Source organism: Prionailurus viverrinus, chromosome B2, assembly GCF_022837055.1.
Source record: "Prionailurus viverrinus isolate Anna chromosome B2, UM_Priviv_1.0, whole genome shotgun sequence".
NCBI classification, from domain to species: domain Eukaryota; kingdom Metazoa; phylum Chordata; class Mammalia; order Carnivora; family Felidae; genus Prionailurus; species Prionailurus viverrinus.
This window is the reverse complement of record NC_062565.1, coordinates 83,977,959-83,992,186: the sequence shown is the minus strand read 5'-3', so window position 1 is coordinate 83,992,186 and position 14,228 is coordinate 83,977,959.

Sequence of the window (14,228 nt, the reverse complement as noted above, 5' to 3'; positions counted from 1 at the left end):
TCTGCTCTGGGGTATTTGGTATAATTCCCGATTATAATAATGCTATACAAATAATGAAACATGAAAGTAAGAATTGTATGATTTCTGGTCATTTCAGACACTGAGGCAAAGTCTGAAAGAGCAGGCATGTAGGTCTCTAAATATTCCTCAATTACCAGTAGGTTCTGATCTGAGTATGGAGGCACAAATAGCAAAGAGCCAAGACTAATGGTGGTTCTACTCATGTTGCTGAGCGTCAGATTATACTCCCATTAGATTATCATCACATGAGTAAAAACACTAATTGCCTGCCATAGAGCAAATGTTCAATAAGTTACCATGATTATCAAATTAGGTATATAAACTCGTTTGTGATGAAAAACCTCTATAATCACTTTTATGTACAGCCCATGCTTTAGCCAACCATGTTTTCTGGCAAAGGGTCCTTGGACTAGAATGCTCCCTTTCCCTCAGTGTTTGTCACAGACATCCTACACACTCTGGTCCTGCAAAAGTGCTTCCTGCCTCTTAGCTGGACATCCCTCTTCCTCCTGTGGATACCCTGTTCCATTTTGTTCTTCTCTTACAAGCATTTAAATGATGTTTTTGTAGCTGGACAGTTCAAATATCAACTCTGCCACGAATCAGCTATGACTTTGGGAAATTATTTAGTACCCCAAGTCAAAGTTTTCTCATCTAAAACATGAAATAATAGTAACTGCTTCACAAAGTTGTTGAGAGAGATAACAATTGAAATTAAGGTTTATAAAGTATCTGCACAGTGCACAATAGGTTTTTGTTGTTGTTGTTTTTTAAAAACACTGTAGGGGTGCCTGAGTGACTCAGTCAGTTGGGCGTCAGACTCTTGATTTTGGCTCAGGTCATGATCTCACGGTTTGTGAGATGGAGCCCTGAGACGGGCTCCACGCTGAAGGCACACTGAAGGTTGTCAGAGTAGTTTATCTATTCCCTATCTATCTATCTATCTATCATCTATCTATCTATCTATCATCTGTCTACTATCTATTGTTTTAGAGAGAGGCATGTGAGTGGGGGAGAAAGGCAGAGGAAGAGAGGAAGAGAGAGAGAGAGAGAGAGAGAGAGAGAGAATCTTAAGCAGGCTCCACCCTCAGGGGGAACCCAACGCAACACCCCATCCCATGACCCTGGGATCATCACCTGAACTGAAATCGGGAGTCGGTTGTTCAACCGACCAAGCCACCTGGGTGCCTCTATAAAGGTTGTCATAGAAAACGTTAGTTGTAAATGGAGTGAATCTTCTAATTTAAAACTTTTTTTCAGATTCCTCTTAATGTCTAGACTGGACTAGAGAATTGCCATATGTTTTAGTCAACAATATATATCAAAAGAAAAGGAGTACATACATACATGTTTGTGCACATACATTTTTTTTTTTGGTAATTTTTACTGTGCTGAGAAAAAAATCCACACCTAAAAAACTCCCCCTCTCATACTTTCATGAACATTCTTACATTTAATGTAAGAGAGTATAGACACTCAATCTATGACTTTAAACAAGGTTATGATTCTAAGCACTTTGGGGAAGGTAAAACATTGAGTTAATAAGCACAACACATTATGGCTCAGTATGAGAGCCTTCTCCTGAACAGCTTTTCACAGAGAGATGGCACAGGGTGAAAGCATGGTGACACAGTATAGGCACCTTTGAAACAAGGAGCTGCAAATGTCCAATATCAACACGCTTCAGGTTTTGGCCATAAATGCCTTCACTTGTGAGGAATCCTGCCATGGTGAGTATTCCTCATTTCTCTTCCCATCATTCATTGCTTCATTCTCCTGCAACTCTGTATCCAAGAGTAAGGCCCTATTTAATTAAACTTTTTAATTTAATTTGGTTATTTGAACTTTAGGTATTCAGTTCAGATTAATGATCCTTGGATTTTGATGCACTTATTCCACTGGCCCAAACCTGGCCCACTTCTATGTATTTATTTAGTTAGTTAAATAGTGAGTTTAACATTATAACAAGAACCCATGGGCCCAACATCTCAAAGGTCTAACTATGAGATTGTGATAATATTGATCATTATTACTTGTACTGATTTTGTTAAAGGTGAAATAAATATAGGCATTACACTCTGACCATATGAAAATATAGGTGAGAGTGGACAAACAGCTTTTCTTTTCTCGCTGCCCACACCCCTTCTTTGGGGAGCTACCTTGGCCTGCTTCATATGATTCTGGTGGTCTGCCAGTACAAAGACCTGAACTAGCCACAGGATGGGTATGTTGTCCAAGCCCAATTAATCCGGGCAAACCACCACCTGGCTTCTGTGAGTGGACCAAGGATGGACATCTCACCAAGAGAGACAATCAGAATGTTGCACACTAATGCTGAGAGATGGTGACCTTCTCCTTCCTCAGGATTTGCAAACCTAGGATTTTAAGACCCATGAACTGTTGCCAATCTCCTTGTACCTGCTGTCTTATGAAGAAAAGCTATCTGGAAAAAAAAAAGAAAGGAAACATGTTCAGAAAAGCAGAGATTACATTGGGAGAAGGAAAATCCTAAAGATAAAATTCGAGTCCCATGAGTCACTGAGACCAATTCTATTCTGGTAAAATATGACAAGAAAATCTTCTTGATTTATAAACTAATTTGGCTTAGATTTATGTTATTAGAAAGTGAAGTTCTCAGTCTTCAACCTCAGGTTTAATCTCCTACTGTGGAATGGTAATATGTCCTGGTGTTTAAGAGTATAAACCCTAAAACTAGATTATTTGGATATCCTATATATGTCATTTACTAGTTCTGAAATTTTGCACACTCAATTTATCTGTTTCTTTGTCTCCTTCTCATTTCTAAAATGGGATAATAATGGTACCTGTCTCCATGGGCTTTTGCAAGAATGAAATAAGTTAATTTATATAAATAACTTAGAATGTGCTTGGAACACATATAGTGATCAATACGTCTAAAATTTAATTCTTTCCTTCAAACGATTATTATAAAATGTTTCTGGTATAATCCATGTTTCCATCTGTAGAATTGATTACAATAATAGTTATAGTCACTGTTTGCATTTATTCAAAAACTACTTTCTGAAAGCCTACTTTATACAAGAAAGCACCATTCTAGGCTGGGTCACAGCAGTGAATGAAAGTCCACAGAAACTTAAATGCTTCACATTCTAGTTTCTAAAAAGATAACAAAAAAAATGAGGAAAAATATACTATTTGTTAGATGTTGATAATGGTATGAAGAAAAATATACTCAAAATGGGCAAAGGGCCATAGGCTCTGTTGAAGGCATAGGTCTGTGTATGCACCTTAAAGAGAATGTCTGGGTAAGACCTCAGGAAGACGGCATTATTTAAGCAAACTGTTAATGTGGGTGAAGAGGCCAGAACATTCAAGGCAGAGAAATTCCAAGAAGAGCAAGTACAAAGCTATGGGCTGAGAGCAAGTTGGAGAAGTTTGAGGAACAGTAAAAAACAAGTAAGGGGAGACTAATAGCAAATCCGAAAGGTAATAGGGGGCAGAGATTATGTAGAAACTTTCGGACCATTGGACCAGTTTCAGCTTTTATTTTGAGGACATAAGGAGGCACTGCGGTGGCCGGAGGGGGGGAGGGGGCCCTCTAATGTTGAATAGAGAAGTGCTATGCTCTGATATAGTTTTAGGATTATTCCAGTTACTTTGTGTAGAATGAGATTGGGGGAGGAGCCCACCAAGAATATTGTGAGGGAAGGATCCCAGCACAGCTGATGCTTTCCTTGGGTTCCCAAGAAGAACCTTGTGCTCCATACAAGGTTAAGCTGGCAAGCTCACAATTACTCTGTATGCACAGAGCTCAGAGCACAGTCAGGACGTCCCTATTCCCACAAATCAGACACATATAAACTTTCCTTGGGACTGTTTGGCTCTTCCTGTGTCAATGGCCCTCAGACATGCCCCCCAGATTTCTGTTTCAGACCTCACTGGTTCAGGGTTGAGGTTCTTCTACTCTAAAGTGGAGAGCACGCCCACCCCAGCTGGGAATGGATCCATTGACCATGGGGGACTGACACATTGCAAGTGACTGGATCTTGTGTACTATCTCTCTTTCCTCTTGCTGTACCACTTGAGCCTGGGGTGCATGCTATTTGTTCTCTATGACCTTAAGCTATTCTCTGGTCTCCTCCCTGTATGATACTTATCTGCCTTTTGACCTTGATTTCATCCATGTTATATTCTATCCTGTGACACAGCCTGACCACCTAATGAAGCAATATTCTGGAAAGGGATGACAGTAGCTTGGAGCTGGTGACAGTGGGGGAGGTGGTAAGAAAAATTAGCTTGTGGATCTATTGTGAGGGTAGAGGCAAATTGATTGGAGGTAGGGTGTGGGCTAAAGAAGCAGAGCAGTGAAGGGTGACTTGAAAGACTAAACAAAGGAAAAAGAGAAAGGTCCTATTGTTAGCAGATGGAGGTCCTAGAAGAAAAGTCTGTGTGAAGCTAGGTAGAAGTTGTTGTGTTTTCAGAGATGCTGATTTGAAACAGGGGCTATTGAATAAATAAGTGGAGGTGACGAGCATTAGTGTGACAAGTGGGTCTGAGTTTAGGGTAGACACTGAAGCTGAGATATACCTTCAAAAGGCATTAGCATGTAGATGGCAAGTTAAACCATGAAACTGGATGAGATCATCAGGAATGAGTATAGATAGAGAAGTGGGCCAAGGACAAACCTGGGACACTCCCGAGGCCAAAGAGGGAAAGAGGAGGCACCAATGGAGGGGAAGAAGAAAGGAAGAAGACCCAGAAAAGAGTGTTATCCTAGGAGAGAGGAGTAAGAGGGCTTCATGCAGGAAGGAGTGATCAACTCTGTCAAATGTCACAGATGAGTCAAATAAAATGAGGACTGGATACTGACCAAGGGTGACCTTTACAACAGCCATGTTTGCAGAGTGGTGAGGTGAAATATTTACTGGAGTCGTTTCAAGGGAGAATGAGAGAAGAGAAATTGAAGATAGAGAGTATTGATGTTAGGCTTTCCCCTTGGAGTTTATATCTTAATCTTGTGGAAAGATTTACTTGCTATTAGACATTTTACTAAATGTAAAACTTATATGGCAATTAATTTAATAAATTCCTTCTTAACATCTAATAAAACATCTGTTCCTTTTGTCCACTGTGATGATTGAGATGTATGGCATGCAATAAAATTATTAATAATGTTATCATTTTGAATGAGAATCTACTCTTTGATTCACACCATTAAATAACCTTCTATTCTGTGAGCCAAAATGTCATCCAGAACCTTGGACTGGATCCTAGAGATATTAGTGGGTAAAGAAGAACATTCCTTAGCTGGTTTATTTTTCTTTAGTATTAGTACAGTTTGGCTCATCTCAACATCTGTAGTGAATTGCTTTTTACCCAAGAATTTGCAAATAATTTAGTTGGATATGTATATATGTATTTCTTATTAAATCCTGGCTAGATTCCATCAGTTCTGGAGTTGTATTGTTTTACAGATTTTGTGACTGGTTTCTCACAGAAAGTAGAACAAAACTCAATCTTTTTCTTTGTTTCTGGGATATCAGTTTCCTTTGGCAATGCTAGTATTTCAACAGCACCTATTAGATGCCTGATGTTGGGTCATGGCTGAGGTTGAGACATTGTGGGGCATTTTTGATAATACACGTTCCTAATCCTGAGCTCAGTGTATCATCAGACAGACCAGAAGAGGTAGGCTCTCTTTATCAACGTGTTCCTAGCAATCTACAGTACAAACAGATGTATTCAGCTTCAGTACAAACAGATGTATTTCAATAACATACACAAATCCCCTGCAATTTGGGTAAGAATATTTTTTTCCTAAACTGCTTCATTTGAGCATTATTTTTCCATTTATAGTAATTAGTAAGAATAGACAAACTTGTAATTACATAAATTAGAAGAATTTTAAAACAGATAGCTAAATATATATAAATGTATATGTGTATATATATGTGTGTGTGTGTGTGTGTGTGTGTGTGTGTGTGTGTATAGTGATCTCAACCTATATGATAACTCTGTTACTTTGTTATTTATTTCTGGGGATTTTTAGGTGCAGGCAATTTAAATGGATGCATCACTCATATGGTATGAAAATTTGAAAATATCAGACTTTAAATATCTATAACAAGTATATATATATATATATATATATATATATATATATATAAAAGAAATCATTGATTGGAAAGAGTAAGGACAAATTTATGTAGACTTACGAAATCTGTATCATCTCTTGTATTAGTTTTCTAGGGCTGCTAAAACCAATACCACAGTGGTGGCTTACATGACAGAAATTGATTTCCTCACAGTCCTGGAAGCTAGAAGTCCAAGATCGAGGTGTTGGCAGTGTTGGTTTCTTCAGTCTCTCTCTTTGGCTTATCGATGGCCATATATCCTGTGTCTTCAGATGGTTTTTTCTCTGTGTCCAAGTTTCTTTCTTTTTATAAGGGCACCAGTCATAGTGGATTGGGTCCACATTAATGACCTGATATTAACTTAATTGCCTCTTTATTTTTTAATGTTTATTTATTTTCATTTATTTTTGCAAGAGTGACAGAGAGACAGAAACAGAGTACAAGCAGGGGAGGGGCAGAGAGAGAGGGAGACAAAGAATCCGAAGCAGGCTCCATGCTCTGAGCTGTCAGCACAGAGCCCAACACAGGGCGTGGAGCTCAAACCCACGAATGGTGAGATCATGACCTGAGTTGAGGTCGGATGCCTAACTGAACCATGTACGTGCCCCCAGCTTAATTGCCTCCTTAAAGACTGCATATATTCTCCAAATATAGTCACATTCTTAAGTATTGGGGTCAAGAATTCAGCATAAGAATTTGAGAGGGTGGGTCACAAGTTAGCTATAACATTTTCTATCATATTAAACAATTTAAAACTCATGCATAGAGCAGTGGTTATCAACTATATTTGAGTGTGTATCCTATTTACAAATATATTTAGTGTTTACCCACAATATTTATACCTTTATTTATAAATTGGGACATCTAAACATACACAAATATGGACAATCTAAAGAATTACCTGAAGATGGGGCGCCTGGGTGGCGCAGTCGGTTAAGCGTCCGACTTCAGCCAGGTCACGATCTCGCTGTCGAGGAGTTCGAGCCCCGCGTCAGGCTCTGGGCTGATGGCTCAGAGCCTGGAGCCTGTTTCTGATTCTGTGTCTCCCTCTCTCTCTGCCCCTCCCCCGTTCATGCTCTGTCTCTCTCTGTCCCAAAAATAAAAATAAAAACGTTGGAAAAAAAATTAAAAAAAAAAAGAATTACCTGAAGATGAAATATATTAAAAGTTTTCTTAAAAAAAAAAAGTTTTCTTTTTGCCATAGCTTCATACTATTATCTAATTTCTCAAGGAGCAATATGCATTGAAGAGGTCTGTCATATCTACAATGAACATAATTTTACAATTCAAATAATTTTCCTTGTTTATTCCATTTTAGGGGGAACAACTTTCAGTTGAATTGTCATTGTTTTTGCCTCTTAGTGTAGTTGGAGAAGGGAGGTCTGATAATTGGAGATCGGGTCAAAGTCCCTGGGTTCATGGGGTTTCCCTGGCTTCAAGAGGATTACCTTCTAGGGAGGAATATAGATAAAGCAATGAACAAATAAATGTAGTCTCTAAAGTAATAAGGGCAAGGAAGAAATAGCAAGATAAAGGGAAAATGCTGTTTGAGTTGAAATGTCCATAGAAAGTTTCTATAGACAGTCTTCTTTTGCTTCATTAGAGCAGAGACCAGAATAGTGAGGGACAAAACCTTGGGTAGATTTGAGCAGTGCTGCAGACAGGAGATTGGATTTTTTGTTGCCTGTCTCTTTCCCTCAGGACAATATAAATGCCACAAATGCAGAAAACCTTGGCTGTCAGACTAGCTGCAGATACCTCACTACTTCAGCAGTGCCTGGTACAGAGTAAAAATTCAATACATCTTTTTATTAATTTAGGTTTAAATTACTTACCTTTTGAAAAATTAGTTTGGTGGTAAGTTAGGGAAGCATTGTAAAAATGCAGCGGACAAATGTGTTTTCACAACAAATCTGCCGAGATTCCACGTGCACAATGATGTGAGAGCACATCCAATATAAGCAATGAGAAACATCCTGGAAACTATGAGTGAAATGTTGATTATTAAAGGTACAAGGAAACAAAGTGGATGACTTAATAAGCGAAAGTAAAGGGAAATGATACCATGTTAATTCACTTTCTGTGGGAACCCACTTCCCAGGTCCCAAGTTTCAGTTATTAAACATTTTCTGATTAGGTTCTCTGGGAAGTGAGGCTGAGATGCTAGCCCAAGAGTTTTGTTGGGTAGAATAAGAATGAAGCAAGACGGCAAAGAAAGCCTTCATACTGCAAGGCAGCAGGGCTGACATGTATGAAAGGAGGGCAGAGCAAGGAAGGCAGAAGTGAGGAGAGGCAGGACTTGACAGGGAGAGCCTCTGACCTAAAATGTCTCCACCATCCCAACTGGGAGCTGTAGAGCAAACATGGCCCCAGGAGGTGTCCTACATTGGGCAAAAATGGCCAGGCTCTCCCCTCCCCCAAGGCTCAGTCATTACTGGGGGTGCCGGGGTGCAGCAGAGGCAGCTTATGCAGCATGAATGCCCAGAGGCGGTCAGCTAGCTGTCAGCATCACCCCCAGCAAGCTTTTCCTCAAAGGGAGATGGGAGAGGGGCACCCCGTGCCTGCCACTCTCACAGAAGAAGCCACAATGTGGATGCCTGGTTAGGGAACAAATATTAGAGGTTTCATCCTCATTATACCTGTTCTCTTGGGCTGGCATTATTAGTTTTATCGTCACACTCACTTGGTAGAAATCTTTTTTTTTTTTTTGAGCCCCTGTCTATTTTGTGAGTGTTGATTTTGTTAAATTAAAAGATCTGTGCGCTTAGCCACAGTAAACTGCAAATACTACAAATTGTTAAAAGGTAATGGAACCGTTAGGGTCCCATCACACCTTACCCCTTTCTCAAAGAATCTCCATCTCATGTGGTGGTCCCACACTAACTAGTGGAGTGGTGATGCCAGTTCAGGTCTCTATTGATATTAGTGGAAACTCATTTCTTTATCTTTGTCTTATTTACGAAGACACACAGACAGCTGGCAATTCTGTTTCCTCCTGGTGCCCTTTTGGAGAGTGAAAACAATCTATGACATCCATGACATCTATGAACATCCAGGAGATGCATAAGGGCATGAACAGGTCTACAGGTCTTCTGGAAGAAAGATTCTGTGAGGGGCTTTGCTTACTGCACCTGCTGAGTGCTGGAATCAGGGGCAATCCACACAGTCCAGTCTGCATAGCTACTTTTAACACTAGCCCAGGTAGCTCTTCATATGGCACTGTAACTACCATTTTTTTGAGGGCTTAATATGTGTCAAGAGACTTATCTTTTTTTTTTTTTTTTTTTTTGCCTGAAGAGTAATAAGGTTATTTCCTCTATTTTGCAGATGGTAAAATTGAGACATAATAAGTGATTAAATATTTCACTCAAAATCACACAGCTGGAATGTGGCAGAGCTGAGATTCAAATCAAGGTCTGATTCCAAATTCCAAATTCTAAACAGTAATTACTTCTCAGAATGAGAACTTACCTGGTTCATTAAAACACTGTTTAAAAAATTAGAAAGAAGAGTATCACTTTTGCTCTGTATATAAGATGTGAGGATATACATGTTTATTTTTCTTTGCTTTGTGATATTTTTTCTACCCCATTACTTTAGATCTTGCTTCTTATGGGCAGCTACCCTTTCTATGCCCTATTTATATTTCAAAAACTCTCTTTTGCTGTGATATTGAGAACAGGTTTCTCATTAGTATTCCAGTGACAATGAAAGGAAGTACCAAACAATGCACATGAAGGAGGCAAGACTGTCATTATAAACCGAGCTTATGAGAAATGCCAGTCAATGCTGGTTGCTCATAGGCTTTTCTTTCTTTTCTTTCATTGTCTTTTTTTTTTTTAAACAAGGGAATCATTTAGAAGCAGCCTCTGCCTGCATGGTAACATGCCGAGAGCAATGGTAGTGTCTGGGTGGGTTGGAACCACAGCGGAGAGCTTAAAAGAGATTTAGGAAGCATGCCAGGTCCACAGAATGAGCCTCTGAATCAGGTGGGGGCATAGTTGACCTTTCACAGAGGGCAACAAGCTTTGCTCTCTTTGTTCTTGACAAAATTACTCAGCATTGCCATGTTCATGTTCCTGCTCCATGTTCAAAAATTCCTGGGGCAGGTTCTGCTTTGACACCCTAATAAGAGCAGCCATCTACAACCGATTCAGCATTCATTAGTTGGCAGAACCCAGGGCAGCCGTCACTCCCCACCAGGTGTTGAGGACCCTATTGTGCTGAGACATATGTGACTTCCCAATGCTAGTCAGTGAGAGCTCTCGTGGAACAACGTTCCTTGGTTGGAATACACTGGCTGCTCAGTTTATCCCTGCCACGGTGAGGATTTCAGTGCCACCTATTTGGAAACTGCTGGGTGATCATCTCCGGATAGGACAAAGGCAGGTGGGATGGCCCCTTGAACTGGGGAGGGTGGAGGGTGGAATACATCCCTGACTCAGAAGAACGTGCTCACCCTCAAGGATCTGTGTGACCCATATACGGCTGGTGATATGCATTTAGTTCAGTACTTCTGCTCTAGAATTTAAGTGCTCTGAAAGGAACTACTGGGTCTGTCTCAATATGTCCCCAGCACCCTGGCATGGAGTTCATCACAGGCAGTTGCTAAGTACTGATTTTATGAAAAGATAGGATGAAAGCAAAACTTTCTCTTTGGATTGGCTACTTGATTGGTGCTGCCCACCTGATAAACTATCTCCAGACATACCAAGAAACTTCTGCGGATCCACTTAGGTTCTTTACCACTGACCTGGCTTTCATGGCCCACCTGGCTGGTTCCCTGCTGGTTTCTCCTTGTTTACCCACTGTTACTATCTATGTGTCTTCTAGATATGGCTGACTCTCTGGGCTCTGGCATCTTGCTTTCGCTAACCTCTCAATCCAGCCTGTTCCTCAACAATCCAAACTCTGTTCCCATTATCTTCACTTTCCAGAGCCTCCCAGGCCTTTTCACGACAAGTTGTGTCTTTAAAGCTCAGTGATGAAACCAATCTTTCAAATAATCACCTTCCTGTCACCTCTCCTTCACTAACCTTCATTTATGCTCTTTAGGTGGGACTATGTCATGAACACTGGGGATTTTCTTTGAAAGTAATGATGCTTGCTAATGTGAAATGCTTCTCTAGGAACAGAGAATCTGGTAAGGACAGCTAAAGAACCCTTGCCCAAGGTAGAAATGAAATGCAGTGTGGCTTTCCATTCCCTGTACTTTGAAGATATGCTCTCATTCAGCAGCTCTCTGAGCAGCTATTTTCAGCATATCACCAGGCCAGGTTCTGGTAGGAATACAAAAAAGCAGATTCCTCACCATTCAATGGCCTGCAGGAAGAACGTTGTAGTTGGGCCTATAAGACTAATACAGAGAATGATAATGGGATGCAAGGTGCATATGAGCACTGCTGATATAGCAGGAGTTTTAGGAGCAAGAGGATTGCTAAGAACCCCAAAGACCAAAAATAAATGCTTTACCTCAGGCTGGTTTGGTTCACTCCTAAAGAAGTGCAATCATCGTGGGAGAGTTTTCATAAGCTGGAAACATCCAGTGGGACAGATTCTAAAACCTTTTATCTATCATATTTCAAAAAGAGATAATGGAAAGTGTTTCTTTTAAAATGTGTGCATTAAAATATTTGCCCTTCCAAAAATTATACTAAAAACGTTTCCCCCATGTGTTTTCCATACATATCTCACTTTAAAATAAAGCCAGGGAAGGTGACCTTAAAATATATTATTGTTATTTTTAGAAATATTGAGTGTACAAATATTTGCACAACCCAGACCACAAGTCATGTGAATAATTTAAAATTTTTCTTTTTTTTCTTTTTTGGCTACTGGAGAGAGTGTTATCTTCCACACTGCAAAGGAATTGGCTCCTTAATCAACGATGTTTAGCAAAGGGAGTAGAGGAATGAAGGGTGGTCTCTAGGGTCTGTTACAATTTGACATATGCACATGTTTCAACTGAAGTAATATCTTTAAATTATTTTTAATGTTTTTTTACTGTTATTTATTTACTTATTTATGTATTTATTTATTTATTTTGAGAGAGAGAGAGAGAGAGCGAGCAGGGGAGGGGCAGAGAGAGGAGACACAGATTCCAAAGCAGTCTCCAGGCTCTGAGCTGTCACCACAGAGCTCTGTGTGGGGTTTGAACTCACGAACCATGAGATCATGACCTGAGCCAAAGTCAGACCCCCAACCAACTGCACCACCCAGGCACTCCTTAAGTAACATCTCTAAAGTAACACTTTCTTCTGACTAAATACAGGTCTTTTGTATAGGTTATCTACTTTTGTGGAACAAACTATCCCAAACTTAATAATTTAGAACAATAATTTATTCTCATCTCTCACTCAACATCTTTCATGTTGGAGGCAGATGGTGACTGAAGCTGGAATCAGGTGAAGTTCAGATTGGGCTGAATATCCAAGATGACTCATTCACATGACTGGCTGTTGGCTGAGATCTCCTCTATGGTTGTTGACTAGAACATACACAGGTAGACTTTGGATGTGGCTGTTGGGCTTTCAATAGCATGGCTTCTAGGTTTTGAGAGGGACCATAATAACCATTATATGTCATATATATAAAATATATGATACACAATATATTACATCAATATAATTAAATATGTAGTATACATATATTATAATTATATATTATTAATACATTATATATTATATTATTATATTTTATATATTATACAATATGTTAAAATAACCATATTACTTTGCTCACAACTTTGTATGTGGGGAATCTGGAAAGAACTCAGTTGGGAGGTTTGTGTCTAATCCATGTGATGTCACATGGGGTGTATTCCAAGAGACTCCAGTTAGAACTGAAGAAGCTTCTTATGATTCAGCCTCAGGAGTCCCAGACTGCCATTTCCACTATATTCTATGAGTCAATTAAGCCACTGGGATCCCTCTATCATGTTCAAAATGAAGAGCATTATATTCCACTTCTTAGTATGAGAAGCTGAATGTGTTTAGAGAGCAAGACTATTTGCCAGTCTGCCTCTGGCCATTACAATTGACAACTCTCCCTCATGCAACATACACTCATCGCCATGCAAGGCCCGCCTGTTCTCATCTCAGTATGACATTAGCTCAAAGTCCAGAAGCTCATTATCTAAACAAGGTCCAGGTGTGGCGGAGGTTTCTCAAGTAGAGTTGCTCTCAATCTGAGACCTGTGAATGAAGGAGACAAATTGTCTGTCTCCCAGACATCCAGCAGACAATGCTGATGCAAGCCTTGGGTAGTGTAATAAATTGTCCAGTGCCAGGAGCAGGGAGAGTGAATTGGGATATATGTAACAGTCACTGATCTAAAGCACTTCTGAAATGTGGCCAGGCACATGTTGCCTTTTCCTTGAAACAGGCACTGGTTCTGCTCCCTTGGGAGTGATTGTCCATGATTCTAGGCTCCGATTTCTGGGCTTTGACTTCTGATGGTTGTGGAGCTTTCCCAGCCTGCCTCCAGCCCCCGAAAATTGAGGACCCAGAGGACTTTTTTTTTTCATTTTGAACTAGCTCTGTCTTTTTCAATCCAAGCTAGCAAGTAAAATTTTCTTACAAACTTTGTGAGTTTCTTATAAATCACACCAGGGTTCACTCTATTAGGCAAAAGCTAGAAATGCCCATCTCTTAGGTCCAGGTTTTCTACCCTGCGAGTCAAGGTGCTGTGGGACAACACCCTTAGGATCCATACAAATTCTTTCATGTAGCCAAGTATCTAAATGTCATAAGTTCAAGGTTCTTGGAAGTCTATTCTTTTTTTCTTAGAGAATCTTTGATCATACCCTTATATCTTTCTGAGTTGTCAACAAAGGATCTCAGCATTGTATCCTTGACTTAATCTTTACCCTGAGACCATTTCTTACTTTGAGAAACTTTTCCCTGGCTGGAAAGATTGTCTCAGACCCTCTATAATTCCATTTTAAACTTATTTCTCTCTTTTTACCATCATACTAAAGACAGTTGTCACTTTCATCATTCTGCCTGGAAATCTGGAAGTCTCCATAGTGAAATGTACCAGGTAGGTACATTCTTTTTTCCATGTAATCACAGGTGACAGTGTTGACAAACT